The sequence below is a fragment of the Phoca vitulina genome, unplaced genomic scaffold, assembly GCF_004348235.1.
Source record: "Phoca vitulina isolate PV1807 unplaced genomic scaffold, GSC_HSeal_1.0 scaffold2, whole genome shotgun sequence".
NCBI lineage: Eukaryota > Metazoa > Chordata > Mammalia > Carnivora > Phocidae > Phoca > Phoca vitulina.
Genome location: NW_022589705.1, coordinates 15,474,008 through 15,485,121, shown reverse-complemented (window position 1 = coordinate 15,485,121; position 11,114 = coordinate 15,474,008). Strand labels below are relative to the sequence as shown.

Below are 11,114 nucleotides of genomic sequence, written 5' to 3'. Positions count from 1 at the left end.
TTTTTTTTAAAGATTTTATTTATTTATTTGAGAGAGAGAATGAGATAGAGAGAGCATGAGAGGGGGGAGGGTCAGAGGGAGAAGCAGGCTCCCTGTTCAGCAGGGAGCCCGATGCGGGACTCGATCCAGGGACTCCAGGATCTTGACCTGAGCCGAAGGCAGTTGCTTAACCAACTGAGCCACCCAGGTGCCCCCATCTTTTTTCTTCTTGATGATAATTATTCTAACAGTGTAAGGTGGTATCTCATTGTGGTTTTGATTTGCATTTCCATGTTGATTCCTAATTTTGACCATCTTTTCATGTACCTGTTGACAATTTGGATGTCTTCTTTGGAAAAACATCTATTTAGTTATGCCACAAAATTTAATTTAGTTAGTTAAATTAGATTGTTTGGTTTTTCATTATTGAGTTGTATGAGTTCTTCATACATTTTGAATATTAAATATATTCTGATCTGGGGTTTCCAATATTTTTTCCAATTCTATAGGTAGTATTTTAATTTTGTTCATTGTTTCCTTCACTGTGCAAAAGCTTTTAAGTTTGATGTAGTCCCATTTGTTGATTTTTGTTTTTGTTGTTTGTACTTTTGGTGTCATATCCAAAAAAATCATTGCCAAGACCAATTTCAAGGAGATTCTTCCCTACAGTTTCTTTTCGTAGTTTTATATTATCAGGTCTTATGATTAAATCTTTGATCCATTTTGAATTAGTTTTTGTGAATGGTGTAAGAAAGGGGTCCAGTTTCATTGTTCTGCATGCGTTTTCCCAGTTTCCCAGTACTATTTGTCAAAGATCCTATCCTTTCCCCTTGGGTGTTCTTGGCTCCCTTGTTGAATAGTAGTTGACCATAAATGCAGGGGTTTAATTCTGAACTTCCTATTCTGTTTTGTTGGTCTATGTGCCTATTTTTATGCTAGTATCATACTGTTGTTATTACTATAGCTTTGTAATATAGTTTGAAATCAGGAAGTGTGATACTTCCTGCTCTGTTCATTTTCCTCAGGATTGTTTGGCTATTCAGAGTCTTATGGATCCATACAAATTTTTTTTTTTTTAAGATTTTATTTATTTATTTGACAGAGAGCGGGGGGAGCGGCAGGCAGAGGGAGAGGGAGAAGCAGGCTTCCCTCTGAGCAGGGAGCCCAATGCGGGGCTCGATCCCAGGACCCTGGGATCATGACCTGGGCCAAAGGCAGACGCTTAATGACTGAGCCACCCAAGTACCCTTCCATACAAATTTTAGAATATTTTTTTCTATTTCTGTGAAGAATGCCATTGGTATTCTGATGGGGATTACACTGAATCCATAGATGACTTTGGATAGTATTGACATTTTAACAATATTCTTTCTATTCATGAAAAAAGGGTGATTTTCCATTTTTTTTGTGTCATCTTCAGTTTCTTTCAGGAAAGGCTTGTAGTTTTTGTTGTACGGATCTTTCACTTGGTTATATTTCTTCCTAAGTTATTTTATTGTTTCTGATGCTACTTTGAATGCAATAGTTTATTTTTTTCTCAGATGTTTCATTATTAGTGCAACTGATTTCTGCATGTTGATTTTGTATCCCACAATTTTGTGAAATTGATTAGTTTCAACTGTTTTGGGGTTGAGGATTTGTGATTTTTTTTATACATAAAGTCATATCATATGTAAATAGTGACAGTTTACTCCTTACTTTACAATTTGGATGACTTTTATTTCTTTCTCCTACAGGACTAGCCAGGACTTCTAGTACTATATTGAATGAGTGGTGAGAGTGGACATCTTTGTCTTGTTCTTCATCTTAGAGTTTTCAATTTTTTTTCCGTTGAGTATAATATTAGCTGTGGGTTTGTCATATATGGCTTTTATCATGTTGAGATATATTCCTTCTATACCTCATCTGCTGAGGGTTTTTAATCATGAAAGGATGTTGTATTTTATTAAATACTTTTTCTGTATCTACTAAGGTGATCATGTAATTTTTGTCTTTAATTTTATGAATGTGATATATTACTTATTGATTTGCATATGTTGAACCATGCTTGCACCCCAGGGATAAATCCCACTTGGTCATGATGTATATTCTTTAATGTGTTCTTGAATTTAGCTTGCTAATATTTTGTTAATAATTTTTGCATTTATATCTATCAGGGATATTAGTCTGTAATTTTCTTGTGGCATCCTTATCTAGCCTTGGCATCAGAGTAATGCTGGCCTCATAGAATGTGTTTGGAAGTGTTCGCTTTTCAATTTTTTAGAAGAGTTTGAGAAGGATGGATGTTAATTCTCCTTTAAATGTCTGGTAGAATTTACCAGTGAAGTCATCTAGGCTTTGGGTTTTCTGTGTTGTGAAGTTTTTGATTATTGATTCAATCTTTTTACTCATTATTGGTCTGTTCAGATTTTTTATTTTGTCCTGATTCAGTATTGGTAGCTTGTGTATATCTAGAAATTTACCCATTTCTTTTAGGTTATCTAATTTGTTGGCATGTAATTGTTCATAGTAGTCTCTTATGATTGTATGTATTTCTATAGTATCAGCTTCAGTGTCTCCTTTTTCATTTCTAATTTTATCCACTTCAGTTTCTCTCTTTTCTTGGTTAGCTAGCCAAAGTTTTTCAATTTTGTTTACCTTGTCAAAAAAAAAAAAAAAAAACAACAAAAAAAACCTCTTTGTTTCATTGATCCTCTCTATTGTTTTTCTGGTCTCTATTTCATTTATTTCCACTCTGATCTTTATATTTCCTTTCTTCTACTACTTTGAGCTTGATTTGTTCTTCTGTTTCTAGTTCCTTGAGATATAAAGTTAGGTTGTTTATTTGAAATCTTTTTAATTTCTTGATATATGCATTTATCACTATAAACTTTCCTCTCATCCTCTCAGAACTGCTTTTGCTGCATCCCATACATTTTGATATATTGTATTTCCATTTTCATCTGTTTTGAGATAATTTTTATTTCCTTTTTGATTTTTGACTCAATTGTTCAGAAGTGTGTTGTTTAGTTTCCACATTTTTGTAGATTTTTCAGCTTCTCTTGTTGATTTTTATTTTAATCAGTGTGGTAGGAAAAGAGAGTTGGTATAATTTCAATCTTAAGTTTGCTAAGATTTGTTTTGTGATCTATCATATGATCTGTCCTGGAGAATGTTCCATATGTACTTGAGAAGAATGTGTATTCTGCTGCTGTTGAATGGAATATTCTATATACATTATGTACATTTATTCTAATATATGACTCAATTCCATTGTTTCCTTATTGATTTTTCTTTCTAGATGACCTATCCATTGCTAAGAGTGGGGTATTGAAGTCCTTTACTATTCTTTTTTTTTTTTTTTAAGATTTAATTTATTTATTTGTCAGAGAAAGGGAGAGAGAGAGTGCGCAAGCAGGGTGAGTGCCAGGCAGAGGGAGAAGCAGGGTCCCCGCTGAGCAAGGAGCCCAATGCAGTACTGGATCCCAGGGTCCTGGGATCATGACCAGAGCCAAAGGCCGACGCTTAACCAACTGAGCCACCCAGGCATTCCTGAAGTCCCTTACTATTCTTGTTATCCATTTCTCCCTTTAGATCTATTTAGTATTTGCTTAATATATTTCAGTGTTCCAATGGTGGGTGCATATATATATATACACTTATTGTATTTTCTTGATGTGTTGAACCTTTTATCATTATATAATGACCTTCTTTGTCCCTTATTACAGTTTTTGGCTTGAAGTCTATTTTGTCTGATATAAGTATGGCTACCCCTGCTTTCTTTTGGTTTTCATTTGCATGGAGTATCTTCTTCCATCACTTTACTTTGAGCCTGTGTGTGTCTTTAGAACTTAAATGAGTCTCTTACAGGTAGCATATAGTTGGGACTTGTTTTTTTAATCTATCCAGTCACTCTATGCCTTTCTATTGGTGAATTCAACCCATTAACATTTAGAATGATAATTGATATGTAAGGACTTACTGCTGCCATCTTGTCATTTGCCTTCTGGTTGTTTTATATCTTCATTGTTCCTTTTCCCCTCTGTTTTTGCCTACAGCTGCCTTTAAGATTCTTTATAACTAATTTTTGACAGTTTTGTTATAAAGTGTCTTGGAAATGGTCTTTTTTTAAAAAATGATTTTATTGGTTTATTTATTTGACACAGAGAGAGACACCGAGAGCAGGAACAGAAACAGGAGGAGTGGGAGAGGCAGAAGCAGGCCTCCCGCTGAGCAGGGAGCCAGATGCAGGGCTCTATCCCAGGACCCTGGGATCATGACTTGAGCCTAAGGCAGATGCTTTAACGACTGAGCCACCCTGGCGCCCCAGAAATGGTCTTTTTGCATTGAAATAATAGGGTCTTCTAGCTTTGTGGACTTGTATGGTCAGTTTCTTCCCCAGGTTTGGAAAGTTCGCAGCTATTATATCTTTAAATAACTCTCTGCCCTCTTCCCTGTCTCTTTTTCTGGTACACTAATTATTCTGTTTGCTTTTCTGATAGAATCTGATAGTACTCACAGGGTTTCTTCACTTTTTTAAAATCATCGTTTTCTCTCCTCTTCTGACTGAATCATTTCTAAATTCCTATCTTCCAAGTCACTTATACTTTCTTCCTTCTTATCTGCCCTGTTACCTATGCTCTTCAGTGTATTCTTTATTTCATTCTATGACTTCTTCAGCTCCAGAATTTCCGTTTTTGTTTGTTTGTTTTTAATTTCAGTCTCTTTGGTAGAGAACTCATTCTGTTCATTAATTTTATTCCGGAGTTCATTGAATTGCCTTTCTTCGGTTTTCTTGTAGCCCGTTAAAATTCTTCATAAAATTTATTTTGAATTCTCTATCAGTTTCATCTCAGTATTTTGTGTCTTTGAGTTCAGTATATGGAGAATTATTTTCTTTTCATGATATCATATTACCTTGATTTTTCATTATGTCTGACAATATGTGTCATTTTGATTTTACATTTTACATTTGAAGTAGGAAACACTTTTCTTATTTAAGAATTTGTGTAATTTGACTCTTACAGCTCAACAGGCTAGCAATTAGAAAACTTTCTTTGGTAGTCCAGAAGGGGGCACTATAGCTCAAGTTTTAGGTTTCTCCTACAGGAGATGGCTCTTGGGATGAAGTATGCAAAAAGAGCTGGCAGCAGAGTTGGGGGACATGTGGTTTTAGCATCTGGAACTTTGGGGGTGCCTATAGCCCATTAGGTGGATCCTAGTGTAGGGAACTTCAAGAGATCCATGCACAGACCTACAGCTGAAATCCTGAAGCATACAGAAGGAAATAAAGTTCCTTCGGTGCCATTTGATATTCCTTGTCTGCCTCCTTCCCTTCCCTCTCCCTCCCCCAAGTCATGGAGGTCCCTCCTTAGAACTCTTGTGTCGCAGGAGAGAAACAAGCCCTCCAGCTGCAACCCACATGTAGCTAGGCAGTGTGTCACTTCTTTCACTTATCACTTCCTCTGCCAGAGAGGTAGCTCCTTCTGTTGCAAAGCTCAGAGTGTTGCATTGTTGCCCTGGAGAGGGAGGCTGCCTCAGTGGGTTCCTCCCTGTCCTCTGCCTCCAAACTCACCTCTATTCCACTCTGATGGTGTGCCAGGTTCTCCTGTCAGGCTGACTGGACCTCCACAGATTCTTCATCTCCCATGAGTATCTGTCCACTTGTGTACTCTCCAGGTTCCTCTTCTCTAATCAGGGCAAGTGCAGGTGGAGCAGGTCCACCAACTCCCCTGAATCCACAGTCCCCTCTGAGATCCTCTCCACTTACTTTTGGATGCACAAGTAGATAGAAATTTCCTAGGTGTCCTGGTATAATGTAGAGAGGCACTTTAATTCAGTTATAGGTAACTAATTGTAATCAAAGAGGAGAGGAAAAAGGAATGACTCACACTACCATGATGCTGACATCACAGTCCATTTTTTTTTAAGTTGTTATTTATTCAATATGAATACTGCTTGTCTCATTCCTAATAAGAGAATTAGATTTAGATAAATGCCTCCAAATTTTAAACAAGATGAAAATAATACATTAATGGTGGATTTTTTTTTATGAAACTGAATTTCATGACTTTCATATGAAAATATGTTTTTACACAATTTTTAAAAAAATTCTACTGATTACTTAGAGCTCAAAATCTGGAAACGATTGGACTAGCTTATTCCAGTAGTCTCTTTCAGTATTAATGTTCTTTGATCTTATGATTTATTCTCACTTCCTACATCCCAAGAGGAAAGAAATGTCAAAGAGAATGTCTAAGAATCAAAGAGCTTAAGGGAACTTAATGGTTGTATCAATCAGGATAGAATCGGTGATGCCACAATAACAAAAAACCTGAATTCTCAGTGGCTTAACAATAGCCAAGTTTATTTCTCATGTTTACCTTAGATCAACAAGGAGACTCTTCACATTAGTCGCTTTACGATCTGTCACTGAAACTTCATTTCGATACATGCTAACAATCACAGAGGCCCCAGAGTAAAACATATTACTTCTGCTTTTATTTCATTGCCAAAGCAAATGACATGGACATTCCTAAATTGAACAGGACAAGGTGTGTATTTCACCTGCAGGGAGGAGCACTGAATATTTATGAATAATAATACATTCTGTGGGTGTGAGATCAGGAATAAAAACTGTAACAGACAGGGGTGCCTGGGTGGTTTAGTTGGTTAAGCAGCTGACTCTTGATTTTGGCTCAGGTCATAACCTGAGGGTCGTGAGATCAAGCCCCGTGTCAGGCTCTGCACTGAGTGTGAAGCCTGCTTAAGATTCTCTCTCTCCTTCTCCCTCTGCCTTTCATGCTCATGCTCTCTCTCTAAAACAAACAAAACTCACATTGTAACAGAGAAATATTAATTTTGTTTAGTGTAAAAATTTGAAAAACAGGAAATTATGAGATGAATACTTCCTACTTTTGCAATTTTCTAAACATTAATATTAGCTAAACAGAAATTTCCAAATTCTAAAATATCTTCACATAGAGTATTTGATTTTCTTTACAATTCAGTGGTGGAGACTGATAAGCCTGAGTAGTGGCTAAGAACTCACTATAGAGTTAAACTGCTTGGTTTTGAATTTCAGTCTCAGCAGTTACTGAAATTTGACTGTGGACAAATGACCTTACTTAATGTGCTTCTGTTCCCTTCTTTTAAAAGTGGGTATAATCATAATTCTATCTTGTATTTATGTTTATGTGAGGAATCAAAGTGATAATACACTGAAATGACACATAGTAACACTCAATTCATATTGTTAGCTGTTTTTAGTTATTTTTGTATTTTTATCATATTTATCAATAATACTATTACCCCCCATTTTCCAACTGAGACCTAAATGCAATCTACAGTGTTTGGTTTCTCTAAGGTTCACATAGTAGATGGCAAAGCGTAGATTCAAAATTAGATTTTTGGTTTAGAGGCTTGTTTACATCCTAGTCACACTTATTTAATTTGACATAATCATTTTAATCTATGTCTTTAAGGTTATTTTATCAAAAAAAATTCTTACAGATTGCTATAGATGGTTCAGGGGAAAAAAAAGATGAATTGAGATTGGGAGAGGATACTGAGAAAGAGAAAGGAAGAAAGATAGCAAAGAGAAGGAAAGCAAACAACCAAGGTCCAGTGTAATTAGGAGAGGTGGCAGGGCAGCAAACTGAGCAGAGGAGAGAAGACAGTGGTTTGTTAAGGAATCAGGAAGTGATAGTAGCCGATCAAGTATCATTGTAGAGATCACATGAGACTTTTTTTTTTACAGATTAGGTTTGGAGAGTTAGGCTGTAATAGGACTCTGAAGTCCTAAATTCAGCATTTTTTTTCCCCACTGGGAAGAGAAGCAAAACAAGAACTGCATGATTTTTGTTATTTTATAATTGAAAAGACTGATGTGGATTTGAGTTTGCTGATTTAAAGAGATGATGTGGTAAGTTATTTTAATGTTTTATGAGTATCATGTAGTCCCTACCCCCCACTTTTTGTCTTGAAATAAATGGTTTCTGTCTTATGATTTGATATTGTTCAGCGTTTCACAATCTATTCTAGGTTTGTTGACAACTCAAGTTTCAGTTTCCAGTGGCACAAAATGTACTGTTTGTGCTCTTTGTGTTTGAAGTGTGTCTGAGCTGTAGCTCAAAATGTTTCTCTCATTTAAGAAATCTGGTAGGCAAACTTGATTATATTTGCCTCTTTTCTCTAACCTTCACATGTGATTTATTATCTTCATTTTCCTGTTTTTCTTTTCTTTTCTTTTCTTTTTTTTTGTGGGGATAGAGAGCTTGTGGGAGACAGTTTTGAGAAATTTGTACATGATTCAATGTAAAATTTAGAGGAATTAGCACTTTTTTCAGTAAGACAAACCACTAACTTGACCAAATACTGTAGTAATAATACTACCTGAAGCTCTAGAATATTGAAAACTGAAAATAGAGAGAAAAAAAAAACACTTGGAGGTAAATAAAAGTGACAAAATAAGCATAGATGTGACATTTAAGGTATTTCCATTGAAATGCTTAATGGTACTTTAATTAAAAAACTTGTTAAAAGATATTTAACTATGAGGTATCTAGGCTAATAACTACAAATGATAAGAGTAGATGACTTGTCTCTTCTTGGTTAATGTTAATTTATTTACATGTTAAGAAATAACACTACTATCTGCCTGAGATGTGAGGCTGCTTTGGATAGGGGGAAAGAACATTGTCATAGCTAATACTTACATAGGTAACTGACATTTATATAAGTAGGAAGAAAGCTATAGAAATAGATACTAGTTTTTTCTACTACTGCTTTTTGCCTAGCATTTTAATAGAGCTCCTTTATTCTATTTATGACATGGTATGATTTCAGCAGCATTTAAGCTGAATCACTAAATTTATGGTATTTCATGTATTAAGAGAAATCCTGGATTTATTCTGGAGCCTTTCCCCTATGATGTCATTTATATTGTGGACATTAAATAAATAACAAATATCTCAATACTGATTGAGGAAAAAAATACTTGAGAACATCAGAAACTAGCAAACTTATGGAGAAGTCTAAGTTAATAGTATTTTTTTCTTCTTAACATTGTATATGTTTTATTGGCACTTCAAATATAAATACTTCTTAAGGAGGATTGCTTTTTACCAAATGTCCTAGTTCATATTTTTAAGGAACTCCCAATACAACTCATTTGACATATTGTAGTAGCCCTTAAAGCTTTAAAATAGAAGGAAATTTCCTCTTTGTAAGACAATCCGAGCAATATGAGATGTGGGCAATAGAGCACTGATGTTAGTATTAATAACTGTGAATATCTTCTCTGAGGAGAACAATTTTAGGAAATCCATAATGGAAAGTAGACATAACAACTATTTCAAGTTCTTATTTTTTGTTTCGTTATTTTTTAAAAAAATATTTATTTATTTGAGAGAAAGAGAGCTCGAGCCGGGGGGGAGGGACTGAGGGAGAGGAAGAAGCAGGCTCCCCACTGAACAGAGAGCCTAATGACCTGAGCCAAAGGCAGATGCTTAACTGAGCCACCCAGGTGCCCCTTTTTTGTTTTGTTATTGATATCAAAGATGTCAAGGATTTGTTTGCAGATTTTACTTCACAAGATATAAATATGCTTTTTTTTTTTTTTTTTTTTTTTTTTTTTTTTAAGGATTTTATTTGTTTATTTGACAGAGGGAAAGAGTGAGTACAGGCAAGGAGAGCAGCAGGCAGAGGGAGAGGGAGAAGCATTTACATGATGAACATGTAAATCCTTGTCTCCCTGATCAGGGATCCCGATGTGGGACTTGATCCCAGGACCCTGAGATCATGACCTGAGCTGAAGGCAGAAGCTTAACCGACTGAGCCACCCAGGCACCCTGCTTTAGTTGTTTTAATGCCTCTCCTATGGAGTTTATATCTCTTTAGATTGATTGAGATGAAAATTAAGATTAAATGAGAAAATCTATGACAATGACTGACCCTTGATAGAAGATGATTGTATAATTGTATACATCCACCTATGCTGTGATGCTAGTAAAATTTCTCAGCTTATGTCTGCAAGTTATCCATTATTTTAATAACATCCTAAAATACATGTGAAACACTATTAAAGACATTTCAGAGTTAATTGATGAGGCAGTGATGAGAAGTTATTTCAAAATCAACATGTGATCTCCTAGAAGCTCTAAAGAGGTTAAAACAAAAAGAGAGGAAAAGAAAAAAAAAGTGTGGAAAAAAGAGCAGATGGAAAACATTGCTAGTTCCTTCTTATCACTATCTATTCCTGTGTGTGAGGGGGAGTAGAAAGTATTATTAGAATTTGGAAAGAGTGGAATGGAAAGAGAGAATGTCCAAGTGACTATAAGTGGAAGTGGAAAGAGAGCTAAGTTTAGAGCAGTTTGAATAGTACCAGCAATAAAAATAAAACAGTAATAACATTACAGAGACCAAATATATTGGGTTTTTAATGTTTCATGCACTGGGGTAACAGCTTTATTGGTGTTAATTCACTCAATCATAATGACAACTTTATGAGGTACATAGTATTTTTCTAGTTCATAAACTTAAAAGAGATTATTTTTTAAAAAAAGATTATTTTCCAGGGTCACACAGATAATAAATGACAAGATCAGGATTTGAACTGTAGTTTATCTAACTCCTAAGGTCATTTTCTTAACATTTGGAAGCTTAAGTACGAAGTTCAAACCATGCTCTTATCTAATTCTCAACTCTTTATCACCATCAGCCTTATATCAACCACTGTCTAGTCAGTCTTCTCTCTTTTTTCTCATTCGAATGAATATTCATCTACATCCAGTTAGTCTCTTGTCCTCCTTGCAAATTTTCCTTCCTATTTGTTTTTGAAAACCTTTCTCTGGTGCCTGGGTGGCTCAGTCAGTTAAGCATCTGCCTTGGGCTCAAGTCATGATCCCAAGGTCCTGGGATTGAGCCCCATGTCAGGCTCCCTGCTCAGTGGGGAGTCTGCTTTTCCCTCTGCCCCTTCCCCCTGCTCCTGTGCATGCTTTCTCTCTCTCTCTGGCATTCTCTCTCTCTCCCACTCTCTGCCTGAAATAAATAAAATCTTTTTTAAAAAAAGAGGTCAAAGGAAACTGGGGAAATTAATGTTAATAAATTTTATTTAGCCTAATGCATCACAAAATATTATTTCAACATAAATGACA

At 35.5% G+C, this 11,114-nt stretch overlaps 2 protein-coding genes across 3 annotated transcripts in view; both read left to right on the top strand.

Moving 5' to 3' along the window:
* The window catches only part of RNPC3 (RNA binding region (RNP1, RRM) containing 3), a 61,947-nt gene extending 54,064 nt beyond the window's left edge, over window positions 1–7,883 (top strand). Inside the window, exon 18 of the transcript XR_004301568.1 lies at window positions 7,718–7,883. The gene's annotated coding sequence lies outside the window, so the exon portion shown is untranslated. The remainder of the gene's footprint in view (window positions 1–7,717) is intronic.
* Window positions 1–11,114, top strand: part of AMY2B (amylase alpha 2B) — a 52,304-nt gene that overhangs the window by 21,980 nt on the left and 19,210 nt on the right. The window contains exon 1 of one of the 2 annotated variants that reach the window (XM_032422424.1): window positions 7,718–7,882. The exons of the other annotated variant lie outside the window; for it this stretch is intronic. The gene's annotated coding sequence lies outside the window, so the exon portion shown is untranslated. Of the gene's footprint in view, window positions 1–7,717; window positions 7,883–11,114 lie in introns of those variants that run through there. 2 annotated transcript variants of the gene reach the window in all.